At 37.5% G+C, this 19,484-nt stretch overlaps 1 pseudogene; it reads right to left on the bottom strand.

Moving 5' to 3' along the window:
- The window catches only part of LOC107138387, a 49,291-nt pseudogene extending 37,324 nt beyond the window's left edge, over positions 1 to 11,967 (bottom strand).
- Between the last annotated feature and the right edge of the window lie 7,517 nt (positions 11,968 to 19,484).

The following is a 19,484-nucleotide window of genomic DNA, read 5'->3' as shown; positions in this document are numbered from 1 at the left end:
GGGCCTTTGGAAGGCAAATAGGATTGGATCAAGTCATCAGGGTGCCCCCCACCCCAGTATTGAACTTTACATATCCCCGTCTTTCACCATGTGCCACACCGGGACTCTATCAATAAGAAGGCCATGACCAGATGAGGTCACTCAACCTTGGACCAACCCATGAACCAAAATAATCTTTTTCTTCATGACTTTATAACGTAGGCTATTATAATCTGTTGTATTTCATTATGATCAAAAGAAAACAGACTGGCAGTTACTTTCATTATTTTCTCCCAGGAGTTTTACTCTCTATTTGATCCACCTCTTATCTTACTTTAATTCTGCTTTACCCCTAGAGTCTTCATGACTGCCTTTAAGGCCCCCATTCAGAGCCTACATTTTCCCTTGTCCAGATGACTTCCAATGTAGAATGTCAAAAAGGCGCCAGCCAGGAGTGGTGAGGCGTACTCTGCACGTCCTAAGGTTCAGCACTGTCATTATCATCTTGGCCAAAGAAAACAGAGGATACTGACATTTGTTCAAACTAAGGCAGGAATACTTTCCATTTAAAAGAGAACCTGAGAAAAGCAAAGCCAAAAAAATTTTTTTTTTTTTTTTTTTTTTTTTTTAGCATCGCTTGTCTTCCTTATGGAGATTTGAAGATTTCCTGGAGTTTTATTACCCACAGAAAGCACCTGAGAGGCCAACTAATTCCAAAGATTCAGCTCTTCTTCATTGTTTAATAAAAACCATAAAGTCCACCTGGCTAGGAAATTTAGAGATTGAAAAAACAACTAATTAAACTTAATTGGGTCAGTCTGGGCAGGCTGATTATCCTGCTTGATTGGCCTCGGGAGAATCTGGTCATGAATTCACCAAGTACAGTCTGGCAAAGAAAGCCTTGAGTCAGGATAGGTGCTATATTTCTGTCTGACTAGAGATGTAATTTTTTTTGTAAGAAATACTACAACCACTAAGAAAGAGGTTAAGAAAGGAAACGACGTGCTGGGGTACAGCATCAACCACAAACAAGTCATTCCATTTTCTCGAGTGGATCAAAGGGAATTATTTGAATGATTCTGATAGCAGGCTTATTTTATACGAAGCCTTTGATTTCTTTCACCTGAAATAACTAACCATATTTTATCAGTTTCTTTACAAATTCTTTCTTTCTTGCAATTCGGAAGACATGAAGAGAGCCCTATGGAATGAACCACACATGTGGCAGAGGGTTCAGTTGGTCTCTGGTATCCAAATCCTCATATATACTGTGGATAAGACCACTGTCCCTAGACCTGGAAGAAGATTTTACCTCATCGGCGACATACTTATGGGAATTGTTATTCTAGAATTCTTTATAATGACTTAATTGGATAACCAATACTAGTTTTGATTATATCAAGATAAAAATGTGTTTGCACATAGAAGTGATTTTTGTGCCTAGAAAAATCACTTTAGAATTTCAGTCCTACATTTGCTTTACACAAGAACTCAAAGGAGCAATGGACTTTTCTTTCAGGATATATCGATCTATGTTTTCCAGGTGCCTTAGGGACCACATGCCTTAGAAACATGGGTTAAAAATACAGATTTAAAAGCCCCAACACAGATCACTAAATCAGAACTCTGGTAATAGATCCAGGGAAACTGCATTTAGAAATGCTCCCTGGATGACTCTTGGTCACTCTAAACCCTTAGAAATGTGCTTCCACCATGGTGCTGAGTGATATAGTAATCAAGACTTTAAATGCCAGCTCCATTAGGCTTGGTCAAGAGCTTTCTCTCTTATTGCCTTATTACTAAAATGAGGATATGAAGACTGACTATTCCAAAATGCTATCACAGAGATTAATACATGAAAATATTTAATACAATAACTGGATAAATAAGTCTTGGCTCCTTTTGGTACTAACAGTAACCGTAACTAAATAAAAATAAAGTTAATGGGAAAAAAAATGGAAATCCAAGTGGTGGTCTCATACTACTACATTTCCATAGTTCCTACAACATGCTAAAAATCTTCATTGAAAGCCAATTTGTACAATGTCTTGAACTTTCTTCTTTGATCTCTTATTGCCCTCCTAATATAGCCAGAGAGGAGAAAAAAAAAATACACAGGCAAATAAATTCTCTATAGCTCAAAGGCAACAAGGTTAACACAGAGGTAACTTTTATGAAGTGTTCACCCTGTGGCAGGAATGTTCACATAGGACTATAGAAGAAAGTTACTATAGCTCTCATGATCCCCTCCCCCATTACCCAACATAAAGGCCAATGACTAAGAATAAAGACAGACACAAACCAAAACTATCAAAAGTGAATTAAATTAGTTGTGTATATTGCTAAAATATGTTGTTTCTCAGTATTCTGGGATTAGTGTGATTAAAAAAAAGATAATGGGTTTCATATCATGCAGAGGCCAGATCTAAATTGTCTGGCCTTCATAACCATGGTTTTTATGCTGCTCTTTCAGATTCAAGTGTGTGATCTCATTTAATTCTCAAAAAACTGGGCAAGGAAGATATCATTCTTTTCATGTAAAAGGAAATAAGTTTCAATGAAATTAAAAGACTTTCCATGGTTAACAGTAACTGGCTGTAACTAACAGTAACTATTTTAGTCAGCTTTTTTTGCTGCTGTGACTAAAAGACCTGACCAGAACAATTGCAGAGGAGGAAAAGTTTTTATTTGGGGACTCACGGTTTCAGATGTCTTAGTCCATAGAAGGCCAGCTCCATTCCTTGGAGGTCGAAGTGAGGCAGAACATCATGGCGAAAGAGTGTGGCAGAGGGAAACAATTCATATAACGATCAGAAAGCAGAGAGAGAGAGTCTCTAGGCTCCAGATACAAAATATATACCCTATAGCCACGCCCCCAATGAACCACCTCCTTCAATCACACCCCTCTTGCCTCCAGTTAGAGCTCAATTAACCCCATCAGGAATTAATTCACTAATTAGGTTAAGGCTGTAACCCATTCATTTCTCCTCCAAATCTTCTTGCATTGTCTCACACGTGAGATTTTGGGGACACTACATCTCAACCATAACACTAATAGTAACTCAGTCAACCAGTAACTGGCTGCATTGGACTCCAAAGTCCTGCTCTTCATCACTTGACCCAAATACTAGACACAGAGGATCACACTGAGTCACTGAAATAAGGACACAGTATGAACATTCAGTCTACCAGGGAATGTAGGAAATGAACACTTTCTGATCAATATTACAGGTGCTATTGACCCTAGCAGGAATAAGGAGTTCTAAGAGCATAGAACAGAAAGACTAACCTTACTGGGAGGATGAGAAAAGAACCCCTCCAGGAAGGGACATTTGACATGAGAAAATGAACCCATGAGCAAGGTCAATAAGAGAAAGGAAACAGGAAAGAATTAGCAGCATAAAGGAGCCCCATGTATGAAAAACTTGAAATGAGAATGAGTCAGACATTTTGAAGGAAAATAATGATACCAAGGAAGTCTGGAGTGCCTAAAGCAAGGGCTGGAAATCTGGTCAAGGAAAAAATAATGGAAGGCCTGATAGGTCAGGTAAGGCTTTGGGAATTCATCCTTAAAGCAGGGGAACTAAAAATTCAGCAAAGGGATTAAGCAAGTGACTGGTGGTGAGCAGATTTTCTAATTTGTAATTCATTCCCTCATTAGTAACTAGCCCAGACAAGCTAGAAGACCGTCTGGAGTTAGTGGGATTCAGGCTCCACTCAAATTATTTTGAGCTTTTGATCCATGGCTCTCTTAATACCACACTCTTGCCAATTCAATGAATGCACCATGAATACAATAAATAGTATAAATACTTTGTAATTTCTACTAAACGATTGCTCCAAGCACCACCTTATCTTAATCTCAAGATGTACATCAGCTGCTCCTCTCTTGGCTTATTGTCTGCAGCTGTGTAATAACAGCACCCTAAGCACCCATTAGAGTCAATTTTATTGGTAACTTCTGCTTCCTTAGAAAGACCCTCATCAATCAGCTTCTAGAAATCAAAGCCAACAGCAGCTTCTATGCTGACACATACTTGCAATCCACCAGCCACAAGGACCATGTGGAAAGACAGGATGATTAAAAAAATATCAGTAAAGAGAAATAGCTTTTTTATGTCACGTTAAGTCACTGACTGCCTTCATAAATTTTACTTGGAGTCACTGCTGACTACAGAATGAAGCTCATTGCGTTAATCTTGAGTAATGCCTTGGCCTCAAATGTTGCTTGCAGCTCCTAAACTTTTTTTTTTCTTTTTTTAACTTTTCACTAACTGATTAGCTAGAGATTTTAAAATATGAATAAGCAACCAAGCTAATTTCATTCCTCCTTTGATTTGGTATTGAACCAAATCTGCCCTTCTGTTTCCTTGCTGTTTCTGTTCTCCTTTTTCTCAGGCATGCATCTGTCTTCTAAAAATTTCCCTTGGTTATCCCAATCCTGTTTCTTCACACCTTTCCTCTCCCAGTGTTCCTTTTCTACCTTTTTGAAGACTGAGTTTATAATTAAAAGTTGTCAAGGATATACCCAGATACTTGGGGGAAGAAGTCATGGAATGTAAAGCAGAAATGGAAAATAAATAATGTATGCTGTAATTTGATGTTATGATTTGAGACCATGGAGCAAATGCATAATGACTGGGGCACTACCCTGAGAGAAGACATTCAGCATCAAGGAGGTATGGAGAAATGTTCACCAGCTCTTCTACCTGAGCCTGCTGTTCAACCAGCAGCCCCAAAGGGGCCATTCTGAAATTAAATAAAATTCTTGTATACTGCCATTGAGTCATGTCCTTGTATAGTCTCCCCTTCAGTGTAGGATGGAATGTGCATGTGCTTCCAAACAATAGATTATAGGAAAGGTGATAAGATGCCAAGTCCTTTGTTAGGTTACTTTAAACAGTAAAAGTAATACCATGTCACTCCGACTGTTACATTACTTTATATAAGACTCTGACTTAGAAAACTGGAGATATCAATTCTCTAGTGGGTCTTCAACTAATCTGGCATGGCGTAAGAGGGCCAACAAGGCAGTTCCCATAGCAAAAAACTACGGAAGGCTCTAAACTGAGAGCAGGCCCCAGCCAACAGCAAGTAATAAAATGGGGACCTCAGTTCCATAGCTGCAAGATGAATTCTGCAAGAACTGGAGGGAGCTTAGAAGCACAACCTTCCTCAGTCAAAGCTGTGATGAGAATGAAGCTTGGCTAACACCTAGACCATGAAGAGAAATCCCAGCTAAGCTGTGTCTATAATCCTGTCTCACAGAAACCAAGATAATAAATAGCTCTTCTATTTTCTTTTTTCTTCCAACATTTTAGTAATAGTCCATTATCTTCTTGCATCCAAGTTTCTGTTGCAACAAGTATAACATATTACTGATTTTTTATATTTCTTACATGCTCTCTCTGCTCATGTTCTTTTGTTGTTCTTAGAATGCTCTTTTTGTCTTAACCAAACTGACCTATGTACAAATTGCACTATCTTCCCCAGAGATATGGCAACATGAGGGGTGGGTGCACTGGACTCCATCATCAATGAAACAGCTACAACTGGTGAAAATTATTCAAAGGGAAAAAACAAAAAGAGCATTTAAAGACTCTGGGTGTTGTCCTGAGGGCATAAAACAAATGAGGAAACATTTAAAGTAATCTGTGAAATCCTGGTGAGTATCAAGAGTCTGTGGCATTTTGCACCATTACCTGCCCTTCTCCCACCTCAGGGTGCAGCCATGAACAAGGGCTCTCAGGCAAGAGCTGTAGTACCTGTCCTGGTGGAGCAAGCCGCCATTACTTCTCTTGGAGTTCTGGGTTGGAGCAGCTTACTTTTAGGCAAAAGTGGCTCAGTTTGGGATGCCCTTGCTCACCCAACTCTCATTCAAATCAAGGCTCTACTCCAATGTCATGAAAAAAACAAAAAATAAAAATAAAAGGTTGCCCACTGTCCTTGTCCCAGATCACTAGTTAGTAAGATATAGTTTTCTGTGCCCAAAGAGGCAGGCCAAAAGACCAGAGGCTAATGCCCCATGCAGTGCCAACTTGGAGAGAAGTGCGTTGCTTCTCACAAAGTGGGTCACTATCCTTGCCCCCAGCTCTGCAGCAATAGAGCAGAGGTTTTGCTAGTAAGCAATTTTGGAGCCTGATGGTTCCATGAAAGCAACAACTAAACTAAAGGACAGATGGAATTTTAAGAGAAGAAGAAGATCCCTTCTGAGCTAAGAACAAACCTCAAAAGTTAGCTTCAAAAGAGCAGAGCTCTCCTGCAAAGAGAATGAAATTTAATTGGCTTAGAACATGGAGCAACTTATGTCCCAGGACATTGCTAAAAACAATAGATGGATTGGCCAGCAATTAGTGGAGGCTAGGTGCTGGGGGTGATGCTATCAAAGACAGACAGTTTAGCAGAGATCAGGGGAAAAAAACAAAACAGAGAGAACCCTCTAAAATAATTGCCACAGCAGGGCATCAATGCAATGCTAGAGACTGCACCCTCCCAGCAACATATCAGGGAAGGGCAAACTTCACCAACAGTACTCCAACCAAACAGACCCTGGAGAGGGATGAGTATCAGTATCCAGAGTTGGAACCAACATACCAATAGGAATGTGACATACACATCTGCTTCAAGAAATAGATCCTCAAAAGGTTAGAGTTACCATCTAACTCAGCAGTGCTATGCTTAGGTATCTATTTCCCCCAAGTGCAAACAAATTTCTACACAAAAGTTTGTACCCAGATTTTTATAGCATTATTAATAATAACAAAAATTGGAAGCAAACTAAATGATCATCAACAGGTGAATGAACATATACAATGAAGTATAATCTTATAATGGAAGGTCAGTTGACAACATGAAGGAATGAAGTCTGAACACATCCTGCAACATGAATGAAGGGAACATGCAACATGTTAAGAAGGGAAGCTAGTCACACACACACACACACACACACACACACACACAAAGCTAGTCACAAAAGACCATGTGTTGTCTGAAGACACAGAAGTAAGTAAGTGGTTCTGAGAAGGGGATTTAGTAAAAAGAGAGAGAAATGCTGAATCTTCAAAGAATGCCCACAAGCCAGTGAGATGCAGAAAGCACAGTTGTAAATCTTGAAAAACATGCCCTTGTAAAATGAGGGAAATACGCAAGCACAGGGAAAACTGTTGTGAAATTGTAAAGCTCCACCCTGGCTCCATCTCCAGTTAGGTTCTTGATACAGCCCTTCTATAAATATTGGATCCCAGCCAATAGTTTACACCTGAGAAACCTGGCAATCTCCCTGAAACATATATCTACTTTCCTAAATACACCTCCGTCCATGCCTTTGTCTGGCCCATGCTGAAATTCTTTTCCATCATATATGTCAAGAACCCAGCTGGTCCTAAGCTGAGGTCTTCCTCTCCTCTGGGAACTCCTCAAACACTTCTTTAGAGGTGTCTCTTCTACCCTGATAGCTCCAGAAAATTGGAACTGGAGGGAGAAATGGAGAGTGACTGTTAATAGTCATACAGCTTCCTTTAGGAATCATAAAAATATTCTAAAACTGTGCTAATGGTCACTCAACTCTGCGAATAAATAATAACTCTACAACTAAAAATATTAAGTTGTACATATAAATGGGTGAATTGTATGGTAGGTAAATTATGTCTCAATAAACTGTTAAAAAAAACACTTTGATGCAACTGGTTAACTTCCTAACGGAACTAATATATTCACTCTATTAAAATATCTTCTAAATTTTTGTTTTCCAGAGAATTTTTGGAGTATTCCCTGAGCTGTGTTGTAAAGAGAAGGGAGAAATTTTAATTACTTGGCTCCTTCACAGATTTTTTTCAAAAATATATATTGCTGTAAATGAACATATAGCCAGGAACATAGAGTTTCAATATTGCTCAGTAATATGTAGTTTGCCTCAAAAGATTCTGGGACTTAGTAAATAGAACCCACATTGTCCCTTCTGTTCCCAAATCAATGGTTTGCTTAATTCATCATTAGTGATTCCATTCAGGCATACAACATGCTTCTTTAGTTTGAGAGTGCCAAATTTTAAAATTAGGCTTATTCACCACTCAAAAACACTGGACCTGCAATTTTGGATCAGTACACCACATCTGTGCTTTTGAAGAAGACAGAGTTTCATCATTTACTTTAAGAAGAGATTGGAATATATATATTTTGATATAGAAATATAACTTTATTATGGCAAGTGAACATAAGTAATATTAGCCAAAGAAAAGATCTTTTTAGAGAAAGTTTTCTTTAAGAAATAAAAAACCTACAGTACATTTCTTGGTAACTAAAGAAAAAAAAAGACCTATTTCTTAGTCCATTTTCTGTTGTTATAGTTAAATACCTGAGTATGGGTAATTTATATAGGAAAGAAATTTATTGCTTATAATTCTGGAAGCTGAGAAGTTCAAGGGAATGGTGCTGGCATCTCCTTGGCTTCTGGCAAGGGCCTTCTTGCCACACCTCACATGTCAGAGGGCAGCACATGGTAAGACAGAGTGAGTGTGCCCGCTGAGTCTCTCTTCCTCTTCTTATAAACCTAGTACAGTCATGGAAGATTCATCTTCATGACCTCACCTAATCCTAATTTCTTTCCAAAGATACCACCTCTAAATGCCATTAACACACGACCTTGGGGATTAAGTTTCTAATACATGAAGTTTGGAGGAACATAGTCACACCATTGCAACCTAAGACAATTTATTTTTAACACATATTACAAATCAAGTCTTCTTTTGTTCAAAGATTCTCTCCTGAAATTTACTCTCAACAGTCCTCAGTATTAGAAGGTCTAAGAGTTTAACTGCTCTGTCACAACCACAGATAATCTTTCCAAGTGCCCCAAATTAATTAAGGGAAGATTTAGCTTACCATTGTTACCTACATGTATTTAGAACTTGTAGATCCTTCCACGCAGGTAGTAGAAAAGAGAAGCTTCCCCACCTTACTCTACATCTCACATAGCAGTGCCTTTTGTCTTCAATCTTCTTAAGCCCTGCCTCCACCAAATTCGACCTAATGTATACTTTTTACATTTTGACAATTGTTTAAGATAAGTCCCATTCCCCAAAAAGTATGTAAATTATTCTAAAGGGTCAACATTCCCTAAATTTTCATAATATTGTGAGAAGAATGTAAATAACATTTTAAGTAGAAGTAATATTTATTGAGTATGGAAAAACGCTGATTCTTTCTGGGCATTAGTAGGGTGCCTATGTTTAGTAGACCACATCCAGTTCAGGAACCAGGCCCTCTTGGTGACAGCAGCAACAAATTGATGGCAAGACAGATCATTAAATTCTGCTAATTAGTTGGATATTATTTCTCCTATCAGACGTAAAGCATAATTGATTAATCCCCCAACTTTGAGATATATCACATTAATCTATTTTTCATATCTCAATAGCAATCTTCCCATGTCCTTTACACAGTTATTCCAAAAGTATAGACCAAGCAAGTAATACATGTTTACAAAATCCAACTAGGTGTGAGTTACCATGCTGGTCTTTTCAGAGAATACAAGAATACATAAAATCTCTTTTGTCATCAAGGTATTTACATACTGATTGGATAATTGAGAACTGTACTTTTTAAAGCAAAAAGAAAAAGGAAAAAAAGTAATAAGGTTGACAAAGGGGTGATTTGGATCTCCTTTAACCAATAACCATCACTTTGGTCCTGATTATCACACCAAACTGGGTATTCACATTAGCTGCCCCAAACCGTCATTATACTTAGCAGTAGAAATAAAAATATGTTCAGTTCCTTCATTTATGAGAACTTCAGTATGACTTGATTTCTAGTGGCAGGCAAGGGTCAGTTTTATTTTGACTTGGCATTATAAAATATTGGCCTTTAAATTATTCATAGAAATATTTCTTAAAGCATTTTTATAACCAATTATAGCTTTCTACATTAAGCTGTCATTTTTACCACTGCATATTACAACGATTATAATACAGACACAAGTTTAAATTTTTAATTTTCTAAGCTAAACAACTTGACCAATTGCAAAGTTGCTTGTAGTTCACACCTCAGAGAAGCAAGACAGTGACAATGTGGACAACAGTTTTAAGGGAAAAAAAGTAGTCAATGAATTAACTGCATGTCCATGTCTTTAATTTTTTAGCTTTTTTAAAGTAGGAGAGTCTTGCACACCAGATTATTTAATTGATGATGAAAGTGGACCCTGTACATACATTGCAGTCCACTGTAATCCCTGGTTTTATGAATTGTTCACATCAAGGAAACTGCTCCCATACAGGAGAAAGAAGCACTGACCTAGAGCTGCATTACCAGTTTCATCTCTAGTAGGTGTCATATCGTAATTCCTTCTTCAATCTCCCTTTAAATTTTATTAAACAAAGAGCAAATATGTTACTGCTGTGCCAGGGTGACACATTCATTAATCACAATACAATTTACAATTATGAACTACATTTGTTTATTATACTAAAATAATAGCTGCCACATGAGTAACTAATCTGATAATAATAGTCTATTAAGAGAACTCAACACTGCATTATAAATCTAAGCTACTCAGAGGATTTTGAGTGATTGGAGACTTATTCCATAGCAGAAGATGTCACAAGTTAACTACTGTCATGAGATGGTCAATGGAAAATACACAGGGCACCAGTTCCAATGTGAAAATACCTGTAGGTAAACACATGAGAGAAATCCTACCTTTTATCCTAATGGTATCTTAATTTTGGTTATACACACTGTCATTTGAAGAGCACATGAAGGCTTAAGGTTATTAAAGCAATATATTTCATGTTATGTGCATGAAGATAAAAGTTACTACAAATGCCTGATTTCTAACTCCTGCTGATAGTTACAAATTTTCTCTTTCTCACAAATTCATGTTTCTTGCAGATAACAAGCTTCCCTGGGGAAAGGGGCCCTGGAGAGAGAAGGGTGGTAGCTATTACTGAGAGTTTACAAAGTGCTAGGCCCTATTAACATTTCTTATTCCCTTGGAGCCTGTCTCTGACAGCTCCCAGAACTCAGCATTAACTCACTACCCCAGCAGGTGGATGACAGGAGGCGATAGAGGCATCATTGCCTTCCAGAAATAACCCAAGGTCAAAATCAGACAGATCTGGGTTTATCTCATAACTCTGCCACCTACTGGATATGTGGCCCTGGACAGTTGGCAACCTCTCAAGTTTCAAATTTCTCACATGTATGATGAACAGAGGGTTACTGACTATGAAGATAAAATGATATAATACATATAAATATTTGGTAAATCATTGTTATAAATCATTATAACAAGTATTCCTTTGTAAAACTTAAATGCTATCTTCTATCTGGCACTGTGTTGGGATACAGTAGTGAATATAACATACAGAGTAACTTATATCAGCCAACTGTCCCAGTTGGCCTGGGACTTGTCCATTTTTATCACAGAAAGTCTTCCATCCCAGAAAAACTTCAGTTCTAGGAACATTCAGACAGCTGGTCAACCTACCAAAGCATTTAACCTAGCAGATGTTAGCTGGTCATCTACAAGGATATGATCACAGTCTGAAGCCAGTTTGTAAGTCATCAAAAGGGAAAGCAAAATTATCATCCCTAATCCTGAGTTCAAATGAGCACCAGAATTCTAGAATTACAAAGGGCTGATAGGAGAGTCAAGAACTATATTACCAACAGGAGGTGCTGGGAAAACTTGGAGTGTGAACGGCTGGCAGAGCCAAGCAAGATGCCTTGAAGTTCTAACTTGTCCCTGAGGGAGGCTTTTGTAAGATGGATGTGACCTTCTGCAGACACTTGATGAAGAGGGGAGGTGTAAAGAAAGTCAATGATTGCATGGGCGACCACACCACTTGGAGAGGAGTCACAGCACATGACATATTTGCTCATGATTTCAATGGACAAAATCTGAAGCATCCAGTCTTGGATAATGCCTCCATAGTGCCTCTGTTTAGCAATCATGGAAACTGCGGCTCTAGTCATTAACCTCACCTTCATCTCCCTTCACCATTGCTCCAACTCTCCTTCCTTGCCTGGACTCTTAGCCCAATACTGCTCCAAGCTTTCTTTCTCCAGTGTGTCCTCCCCTGCCTGCCCTCCCAATCAAAACCTCCTCTAGCGTTCCTGTAGTCCCCATCTTTCTTAGGGACTTCCGTCAGGTTTCACGGCTTCATCGCAGTGCCTCTCACGTCTCCTCCCTTCTCCATGCCACTGCTGCTGCTGCTGCTGCTGCTGCATTACTCCTGACCAGCGTCATGCTCTGAAATGCCACAGCAGCCTCTAGTCTTCCTCCCTCCAGTCCATTCCTTTCTATCATGGCCTCCAAAGCAGTCAAAACTGGCATCCTCTCAAGATGCCAGAGAGCTCTAAAATGAAAATCTTATAAGTGGTCATGTTCATTCCCTGTTTAAAATTTAAAAAATTCAAGTGCCCTTCAAGACGTTCAGGATAGAACTCAAAATTTTCATGGCCTTTTCTCCCATTAGTTCTGTGTTTCTCAGTGTGCACCATGGAGCACTGTTCCTCTATGCTGAAAGTGCTTTATTAAAACAAATGGTTCTTGGTACCGTAAGTGTGGTACTAAATAAAATTTATTATTATAGCATTTTTACAATGTTAATATGATAATATATTTATGAATCTTCAGGATAGGGATATAATGCACTTGGTTTACCAAGGGCGATTAAGACTTGAAACAGTTTTTTGCAGTGTTTCTAGCACGACTAATATTCCTCCAAATACACTTTTGGGAATGTTGCTCTAACCTCAGCTCCTACATATCCCTATAAAAGCAGGCTTTACCTGATACATATGGTGCTTCTGGAACGAATCACACTCTTGTCACCCTCACATCTTTGCATTGACTGTTTCCTCTTCCCAAAATGTCCTGCTTTAATTCTTCCTGCTAGCTCAATTATATTGTATCTTCAAGGCTCAGTTCAAATACACTTTTCTACGTGTCCTGTCCTCCATCTGTTTTAGATATCCTCTCTAAACTCCCAAAGCATCCACTTCATTATAATCCGCACCAAATTTCCCCAAGGAAAGGAACACTTATTAACTTTGGTGCCCACAGCAATTGGTCAAGTGTCTTCCATAAAATAGATGTTTGCTAATTGTTGAATAAATAGGATGGTGAAGATGATGGAGCAGAAATCACTGAACCAAAATTTAATAGGGAAAAATTGGATGAACACTATAGCAACTGCACGTCTACAACTCAATAAGAAGAAACAAAGCTGTCTTTCTGGAGTGCTCTAAGTGCAGGAAAATGAACTGCCCAACCTCTGGGGTCTTCCACTTGCCTTTGGAGTCTGTAAAGTTCTGGGAGAATAATACATATCTGTATGAGTTTGATCTAGTCCTTTCAAATGGATTTATTATTCTTTATTTAAATAATGTATGACTTGCCCTTCCAGCTGAATATCAATAAGAAAAACAAATGTGATCTTAGGTTTCCTAATATCTCTGAGTTATAATTTCATACAAATTCAATGAGATTATAAGACCTTACATAAAAATTATTGGAGATTTCTGACCCCTGTCATTTGCATGGTCTGTCTTTTTCATGTTCATTTGGACCTTCTAAATCCTCTTACTGAGATTCTAAATTATCCTTTCTTGACATGTTCAGTGAAAACCTTTGAATCTACAGATAAAATTTGTATTTATAACCATCTTTTTTCCCTGGCAGATAAATTTTTTCTTGTTCTTTTATGTCTTCTTTTTTCACTAATCCACTCTGCCAGGAATTTTGACAGCTGGAATATGTGATTAGTGCCTTTTTATATCTCAATGTATGGACTTAAATTTAGTCACAGTGGTTCTAGTTGAAGTTTTGATTTGTCAAAATATTTTAGTCTTAAATGAAAGCTACCCGCACATGCCTCTTACAAAAACAATTCTTGCACACACGCACACAAAAAGAATAATTTACAGTATCCCTGCCTCTTAGTAATTCTGAACAGGTCAACTAGAGTGGCTGAAAATGACAGGTTTGCTTTCATCCTCTGTTTTGTGAGCGTGGATATACACACTAAAATTCTGTATGTATACTCATACTTAAGACTCAACAAATGAGCTAACTTTCCTACCTCCTAGAAAGAGCTGTCTCCCAGCTTCCCTTTTCCTATTCACTCTTCAATACTCCAGTGCAGCTTCTACTCACCTACTTCAAGAGAACATTATTTCAAATGCATGGTAACCTCTGTGACATTTCACAGTGTTGGTTGATTGACATGCAGCAAAACACCAAGGAATTCAAATTCTGATACAAACAGTAAAAAAAATACAAACTTTCAGAGAAGTGGGACATACTCTCCAGTAGCTAAGCAAGAATTATCTATGCATTATCTCCTTTACCTATGTTCTTCAATTTCTATTGGCCCAAAGCACATAAATTGTCACCCTCTTAAATAGAAATATTTTCACTATACTAGCAAAACCAGAAATTACCAAATCTAATTTGCCAAAGAAATAATGCGTTATTAAAGCATATTAACCTACAAATTACTTATTAGTTTTCTAAAACCAGGTTTAGATGTGAAGTTAATACTTGAAGAGTTAATGTATTTTGAAAGTTTTGATGTCAATATCAAGAAAATATCCTCTTAAAACTGATCTTTAAACATTATACATTTCCCTGAAATAAAAGCTATGTTTTGTTTTGTTTGGATTTGGTTTTGGTACTAGGCATTTAACCCAGGGGCACTTTGCCAGTGAGCCACATCCTCAGTGAACCACATCCCCACCCCTTTTTATTTACTTTTATTTTCAGACAGAGTCTAAGTTGTTGAAGGCCTTGCTAAGTTGCTGACATTGACCACAAACTCATCCTTCTCCTGTCTCAGCCTCCCAAGTCACTGGGATTACAAGCATCTGCCACCGAATCCAGCAGAAAAGCTATTGTCTATATTTTTTAATCAGGTCTACAACAGAGCTTGGAACATTTCAGTATTCAAAAGGCACTTAGTGCTGAATTTGAAGCAGGGAATTGAGGCAAATGATTGTATATTTATGAATGGCAGTTATTCTTACTTCAAAATCTACCTGTTAGCCTTTCCTATTACTATTTTAAGGGAAGCTTTATTTAACAGAATAGAATCAACTTAGAATATCTACAAGAAAGTCCCTTCAATTATGTAGAAGAGAACTGAGATGTTCTGCAGAGATCAGACTAGCTTTCTTGTAGACAGGTGTTCAAACACTGGAGAGGGACAACACAGAAACTCTGCCAGGCAGAGATCTTTAAAGATGCCAGCGTCAGATCTTTAATCATTCTTTTTCAGATAACTCTACATTTCTGGAGAAAAGAATATACAGTGGGGTGCATTTACATTCTATCAACTCCTCAAGGCCCTCAAGATTTCCTTTTTTGCTTTCCAACTCTCCACCATGACCATTTTATTTGTGCTTATTCTCTTTAAGCCCTGACCTATCTCTGTCCTCTGGTATTTCAGGATTTTGCTGATAAACTAGAAACACTGTAAGGGAATTTTACAATGCTCATCGGGAAACATACAAACTTGGGCACTCAGATTAGCCTTTCCCTACTTTGAAAATGGAGGAAATATTTTTTTCTGAAAAGGGCCAATTGTCTCACGGTCTCCCTTACCTGCCACCTTCCTAGGATTCCATGACAAGAGATTCTCTTCCACACCCTGCGCTGAATCTCCACCCAGATTCTCTCCTTTCACACTTGAACATGTTTTAATTGATCCCTTATTAAAAAAAAAAAAGACAATGTGACTGTACCTCACATTCTCTTAAGTTTCTCTTCTCTCTCTTCTTTACTCCCATAAATCGTTTTGCTAGTCTCTTTTTGCTATTGACTCTTCAATCCGCTTCAGTATGCATCTGCTACATCACTCATGAAGGTAACTTTCAATAAAGTCAATACATTTTGTGACTCAAACTTTCGCTTCCTCATTTTATAGGAGTTCTTAACAGTATTTGGTAGAATTTGTCTCTCCGACAAACACATATTTCCTTGAATTCTCTGATCCCAGATTCTTCTGGTTTTCCACTTAGTTTCCTATGGTCACCATCTCAGTCTCCTGTGATCACTCATCCTCCTCCACCCAGCTTTTCAAGGAAGGTGGGGGTGGGAAGGGCAAGAGGGGGAATCCCTTTTTCTCCACAGTGCTTCTCTTCTCATTGTGGACTCTATTCCTAGCAATATCATTCATTGGTGCTGTTTCAATTATTTTTTATATAACAATAAAACCAAAACTATGTCTCCAACCCCAGCTTCTCTTCTGAACCTCAGATTATCTGTCCTTGCCTAACTGAAGTCTATACTTAGGTTTCTCACCAGTACCTGAAATTCAATATGCCAAAACTGAACTTGTGACCTTCACTCTCAAACTTCTCCTCATCAAATGCTTCCTGTATAACCTGAGTGTTATATACTTTAACTTATCAAAAGAATGTGGGACAGTCAGGAAACAATCATTCAGTAATTAATTTTTTCCCACTGATAACATGTATATACCTACATTTGAGGTAGGAAGGAGGTTCATGGAGTATGTCTTGCCCACTTCTACATGTTATTAGATACACACATACACACACACATACACAACACACACACACACACACACACACTGAACAGAATGCTCCCAAATTCAATATAATTTTCTAACTTCAGACTTAGTAAGGATTGGAGAATGGTGTACTTAGTCTATTTTTCTAATCACTGTGTAGGACATCACACACATGTGACCAACATGACCACACTTCTTCATCTGCATAGATAATATATCTTCTCCCTTCCCTCTCATGCATCAATGCTTTTTAAGCTCTATTCACCCCAAAAGTTTTAGTGTCTGCTAGTATAGTGGAATCATTTGTTTTCCACCTATTTCTCCTGCTGGATGGGGAAAGAATGTAAATTTAAATCTCAAAGTAGGAGGAAGTGAAGGAAGATTTCTTCAAATGTTTATGTTCTGAGTAAAATATACAAAGTTTTCAGGTATATTCGACCAGTGAGTTTTAATCTTATTGACTTACCCCCTTATCACACTATATTAATGATAGTTTAAAAGTTGTTTTTTATTTCCTTAAATAGGAGGGGCATGAGAGTCAAGAAATAATGGTAGTGAAGATAAGTCCATCATAACACAACTTCCTCAGTAAATGGAATCACCATCCACATGGTCACACATACCACCATTGTGGGAATTATCCATAGCTGCTTTTACCTCACTCACTGTGTTCAGCCAGTCACCAAAGCCTTACTCAACTTATTATACATTTTTGGAATTTATATACTTTTCACCATTTCTACAGTCACCACCCAAGTCTAAGCTGTTGACATCTCTCATCTGGAATACTGCAATATCATCCTGAAAATCAGCTTCATGTCTCGTCTCGTGTTCTTGTAAATCACAGGCCTACTGCAGCCACAGTAGTGAGTTAGATAACCTCTTTGCACTGTCCTTTTGAAAATCACTCAATACAAAAAGAAATAAATCCCCAAAGTTGACCTTAATGAAATTCTCAGACATCCAAAAGCAAAACAGAGAAAGCTGCCAAATGAAATATAGATAAAACCAGAGTGCAAGAATTTCCCCGCCTCCCAAAAAACAAAAGAAAAAGAAACCTGTGGATATGTATCTCGGACAAGTTTACCAAGTTTTGTCTAACACATGCCACCAATCTAAAATGGATGACAAATCCTGAAATTCTAACTAAATTGATTATAAGCTCCATCTTTTCTGTTTGCTTCTGTAGATCCACTCTGCGCCTATTCCAACCTCATTACCCTACAGTCATGTGGTCTGTATTGACTGCATTACCCATGTCACTGCACAGAATTTCCAACTGGCTTTGAATAATGCGAATCATCTCAGAGAACAATCAAGAAGAAAGAATACATAGTTGAGATATTTATTTCCTAGTTTTTTTCCCTATTGAGCCATGGGTTATCAGTCCTTTACCAAAGATGCAGATCCTGTTGGCAGATAGTTCTCTCTCACACTCTCTTCCTATAACGACTCCATCTCCTATACCCATGTCCTTGGAAATCCTGATTCCCTGTTGCTGTTAGTCTAATGAGGGTATTTCATCATCTCTTGGTGTTTTCCCTTTTGTGTGACTACAGTCTTAAAAGCAATTACTCCATTTGAATGACCCACCTTCTTTCTATCAGTTTTCTGATTGATATACATTGTTTACAACAATAGAAAAAGGATAAGTGGACTGAAGACTGGACTTTTTCTAGAACATATTTTGCACCACAGAATGAGAAAACACAGACACATCATATTTACAGAGAGAGGTCTGCAGGTGAAACTAAGAAGAGACTAATGATAGTACATTTTGACTGTTGAAAAGTCAAAGGTTTTGGCCAAGACAAGAAGGCAAATAACTTATAAACAACTCACAAATAAATCGCTGCCATTTATAATAATGCCCCTATACTGCTCACATAGGCATTGTGCAAAGCACTGATTCACATACAATTAGTCACCTCAATTAAGAATGTGGTATAATAGAAAAAGAGTACAGCATAGAATCACTTCAAATTCCTTTAAGAGGAAAGGAACAGAAAAAAAATTGATAGACCAAAAACACAATAACTAGAAAAAATATTGCTACTAAGCAGATGGAAATCTTGGCCAAGAACATTGCTATGAATTCAAAGTGACTGAGTGAATTAATCAAAGAGTTCAAAGAACTACAAGAACCCAGAGAAAAATATATAGTGAGACAACAGAAGGAGATGAAACATAATTTTAAGTGGCTCAGAAAGAAATGAAAAAGAATCACAAAACTAAAATCCACCAGAGAAGTAACAAAAAGGAGACAATACTGCTAAAAATAGAGTAATGTGTATGAAGACAAGGGGGGAAACAAAATTGAATTGTAATGAGAGAAATTATAAAGAAAGGAGAAGGAAAAAGAGACATGACACTAATATCCTCAAATTCTATATGCAGAATGTGAAATACATTATTTAAGTGTAATAAACTGAGGAAGGGACATAAGTTATTCAAAGGAGGTAATCAACAGATACCTAAGAAAAATAATATCCATATAAAACATTGTGAAGGAAGAAGAAGGCAGAAAGAAGAAAGTATATATTAATTTCATTGTGGTTCATTCTATAAAGTGAATTGATAAAAACTAAAGAAATAGATAAATGTATTGGTTTATATGTAATACAAATATATCTATAACCTTCTTCCTATGTCTATATTAAAAAATAGATGTACTATTTAAAAAAAACTATAAAACAGAGTGAGGGAAAAAATAATAAGGCTTGTTGGAGAAATTACTTACTCTGGAATTTGATAATGAAATATGCAAGATGAGCCTGGAACACCTTATAAACTTGTAAAGTCAGAAAATAAGAATGCTTTAAAAAAAAAGAAGAAGAAAGAAATCATCATGATTGGTAGAAAAAGGGCAAAGGGACACAGGGACCAAATGAAAGATCTTCCCAAAACCAAAACTGAAACAACTGAGCAACAAAATAAATAAGATTATGTTAGATTATAACCCAAAATATA

Source organism: Marmota marmota, unplaced genomic scaffold, assembly GCF_001458135.2.
Source record: "Marmota marmota marmota unplaced genomic scaffold, marMar, whole genome shotgun sequence".
Taxonomy (NCBI): Eukaryota; Metazoa; Chordata; class Mammalia; order Rodentia; family Sciuridae; genus Marmota; species Marmota marmota.
Note: the sequence above shows the minus strand (reverse complement) of the source record. Positions and strands in the feature narration are given on the sequence as shown.